Genomic DNA, 4,229 nt, shown 5'->3' with positions numbered 1-4,229 from the left:
CACTTGGATGAAGTAAATGATGTGGCTGATTACTTCAATGTACCAAATGTGTCACGCGAGACCCAACTACTTCGCATGCTTCCAGTCACATTCAAGGGTGCTGCAAAGGATTGGCTCAAGTCACTTCCTCCCGAGTCGGTCACCTCATGGGCTAAGATGAAAGAAGAGTTCATAGATCACTTTTGCCTGCCTTCCAAAATAGCTAAGTTGAAGAAAGCCATTGCCAACTTCGAGCAACAACCCGGAGAATCCCTTTATGAGGCGTGGGAAAGGTACAAAGGTCTTCTTAGAAATTGCCCACACCATGACCTTAATAGCCAACAAGAGGTCTCCATGTTCTATGATGGAGTCAATGTCACCACAAGGCAATTACTCGACTCGCAAGGCCCACTCACAAAGAATGCACCCCCAGTAATTAAGGAATTAATTGAATAATTCTCTAAGCATTCTAGAGAATACCACAACCCGAGAAATGAAGTAAGTCGGGGGTAGTGAACTCATCCAATGATGGCATGGCGGCGGTGATGGCTAAGTTCGATAGTTTAGATAGAAGGATGACGAAAATGGATCAAACAATCCATGCTATTCGAGTTGGATGCAAGAACTGTAGAGGGCCTCATCTCACGAAGGATTGTGACTTGGATGAAATTGGAAACAAGAAGGCACAAGTGTTCTACTCAAGCGGGGACAAATACAACAAGAATTGGCGAAAACCAAAGAAGGAATGGCTCCCGTACGAAGATTATAAAAGAGCAAAGGAAGAGAAATACAAGCAGAAGGAGAGGGGTTTTTATCAAAAGGAAGAATCGGTTATGGAAAAGAAAGTCGGGTTAAGGAATCAGCAAGCATCTATTCTCAGCATTGAGAAACAGCTAGGACAACTTGCACATCAAGTGAACGAGAGAAGATCGGGTAAACATCCAAGTAAAACTGAGCATAATCCGAGAATGAAGAATGTGAACGCTATGACTTCCAACTATGAAGAAATTTTCACACCTGCACAGAAGATCTCCAAGGTGTATACAGAGAAGACAAAAGAGTCGGTCCAGATAAACCCGACCAGACTCGTCAAGTCCCTCTAATGGACTCGACGAGTCCATGCCCTGATGACAAATCTGCTATTTCCTATAGACCTTACAACCCTCCTTTGCCATTCCCAATCAGATCCATACCTGAGGAAAAGGTTAGAGCATATAGAGCTTTCATGGAGCATGTTAGAGCCCTTCAAGTCAACGTTCCATTTATAGAAACAATGCTTCAAACACCCAAGTATTTTAACTTACTAAAGGGTCTCTTTGCTGCTAGAAAAGATTTAGCTGAAGCCGCGGAGATAGTATTGAGTGAGCTACCATAAAAGAAGGGCGATCCGGGAAGCATCATAATTCCTTGTCAATTTGGAAATGTACTTGCCACTCAAGCGTTAACCGATTCGGGTGAAAGTATTAACTTAATGCCTTTTTCTTTCTTCAAGAAGCTAAATTTACTGGAGCCAAGGCCTGTGAATATGAAGATCCATTTGGCGTATAAGACGACTATTCGTCCAAGAGGTGTTTGTGAAGATCTCCTCATTGAGGTAGATAAATTCATATTCCCCATGGATTTTGTGGTACTTGATATGGAAGAAGATCCCGAAATTCCAATTATTTTGGGGAGATCATTTTTGAATACCGTATGTGCATTGATAGATGTATGCGAGTCCACACTCACATTGAGGGTAGGAGATGAGTCAGCAGTTTTTAAAGCTCTACCAGAGATTAAGCAAGGAGAATGAAGAAAAGAAGAAGTCTCATTCATTAATTTGGATGATGAGATATTACAAAAAGAACTTGAACTTTTGCAAGAAGAAGATCCAAGTAAGTTTTTGCTATCTTCTGGAGGAAATGATGATGTTGATAAAGACTTGGAGGAGATAGAGAAGCTGCTGAAAGGGACCGATTCAAAAAACACAGTGGGATGTGAGGAATGCGCTCCGACTCACCGAGTCGCTTTCATGGACTCGACGAGTCCATTCGAAAATCTCAACAACATGGACGATTTTGATCTGCTTGTTACTAGCTCCCTGCATGTTCTGGACATGAAGATTTTCCCTAATTCTTTAGAAGATTAAGCAGCAGAAGGAGGATTGGATGGTGATTTTCAACACATTCAAGTAGCATGCCTTGATACAATAATGCAAGATGATGAAGATAATCCACTTGAAGAGGAGGAAAGGTTTGGACAAGAGGAAAATGCAAGGGTTAGGAGAGATGATGCTGATCACCCATTCATTACCAAGCCTCGAGCCCGAGTCTTCACCAACTATGAAGTAATGAAATTTAAAGAAGGAGGAATGCAAAAGAGGGTGCAAGAGAATGGGGTAAAGAAGAAAAAGATGAGGAAAAGGGAAATTCATGCAGCTGAGGATGATGCTATAAGGAAAAAGAGAGAAGAATTAAGACGGGCTTACAAGAAGAAGATACACGCTTACAAGACAAAGTATAAACCGCAAAAGATTAGGCATGCATTCCCGATGCAGGAAAATGAAGAAACGTAGATGGGAAGGAGTCCATCTAACGACTCCCTAAAAAGAAGCGCTTGGCGGGAGGCGACCCGTTATTAGAGTTTGCTTTCTTTTATCTTTCTTGTTTTGGTTTGATTTTCGTTTTTAGGATTTTTATCGTCTTCTAAATCGTCAGACATGACTACTTGAGAGTGCGTATGGACTAAGTGTGGGGTCGAATGAATTTTTAATGACAAAATGATATGATTTTCTGAATTGTTTGCAAGTGACTCGGTGAGTCTGACCCTGACTCGACGAGTCTCTTCCGATTTCAGATGAGTGTGAATTCACGACCAGACTCGGCGAGTCTGACCCTGACTCGACGAGTCGATTTTATTTATAGAAAAAAAAATTAATTTAAAATGATTTTTACAACCGGTAAAACTAGGGTTTTTAACCCTAAAGAGATCATTTTCCCCCATTACTCGACGTGCGCCTCCCTTGTTCTCTCTCAAGCATACATCAAGTTCTACATCTTTTCTTCAAAAATTCTTGAACTCTATCAACAAAGGTACTTAATTTCTTCCATAATTCTGTTAAAGTTATGATTTTTAGATGATTTAGGGTGTCAATTTCATAGAATACCCGATTTTGAAGTTTAGTGAATTTTTAGGGTTTTAATTTAGTATTAATTATGTTGTTTTGGATGATTATTCTTGCTTTAATACATCTTAGAAACATCCATGGACAAAACCCTTGAAAAAATTTCAAGTTTTAAGGTTGAATTTCGATCGACCCGTCGACTGACTCGCGCAGTTTATACGACTCGCCGAGTCGTTCATGGACTCAACGAGTCCAGTCGGGGACGCAGGTGGAATCTGTTTTGATGATTTTCTGTGTTTTCTGGGTTGTGTGTTCTTTGTTTTGAAGGGACAATGTTTTCAAGAGGACAGAGCTCAAGTAGACACCAAGGAGATTTTCCTTGGTTGAATTTCCCTCGAATTGAATCTGCTTCAACAATGACAAGATGGAAGAAGAAGCTGGCTGAGGTCAGGAAGAATGAGGTTTATGTACCAAATAAGGTTGATTGGGATTGGTTAAAGAATGTCCGGTATGAAGAAGAGTTGGCACCATACCTTTTGAAGGAATTTACGTACGAGGGGGAGACAATCATTTGTGATGGATGGAGTCGGGTTTTTAGAATTCAAGAACCAGTGTATCGAGAACTTTGTTGGGAATTTTTCTCCACAGTGTCTTTCCGGGGAGGAGATGATTGCTACCACCCCACGAGTTTTAGTTTTTGCCTTGGGGGCGAGTTCCCTCAATGTTTGGCCATTGATTTGGCATGCCGATTGGGGGTTTACGACCGACCATTGGTTACTACTGCTATCTTTTGCGCCTTCTTGGAACAATCTCATAAGGTGTTCCCCGATGGTATTACGAGTACGGGTTGGTGGAACACAATCGCCAACATATTATACATTCCGAAGTCGGCTCAAGAATGGAGCATTAGGTCACCCACACACCGTCTCATTCACCGCCTTATCTCCACCGCCATCAATCAAAGGAAGGACGACGACAAGGTGTCCAACCTTGACGTCTTTTATCTTTGGAGTATCATCACGCCCGACACCTTTTGCAACATTCCATGGTGTTTGGCCTCTTATTTGTCGGAGGGTGCGGTCAAGGATCACAAAACCTCCAAAATTAATGGTGGCATGTTCGTGACCCAGCTAGCCAACTCATATGG

The 4,229-nt window shown here is 41.7% G+C and overlaps 1 non-coding gene across 1 annotated transcript; it reads right to left on the bottom strand.

The window, feature by feature from the left end:
- Positions 1–204: 204 nt before the first annotated feature.
- LOC111895255 (small nucleolar RNA R71) lies at positions 205–311 on the bottom strand. The gene has a single exon (XR_002851507.1). It is a non-coding gene; the product is annotated as a small nucleolar RNA R71 (small nucleolar RNA).
- Positions 312–4,229: the final 3,918 nt, after the last annotated feature.

Source organism: Lactuca sativa, chromosome 5, assembly GCF_002870075.4.
Source record: "Lactuca sativa cultivar Salinas chromosome 5, Lsat_Salinas_v11, whole genome shotgun sequence".
NCBI lineage: Eukaryota > Viridiplantae > Streptophyta > Magnoliopsida > Asterales > Asteraceae > Lactuca > Lactuca sativa.
Note: the sequence above shows the minus strand (reverse complement) of the source record. Positions and strands in the feature narration are given on the sequence as shown.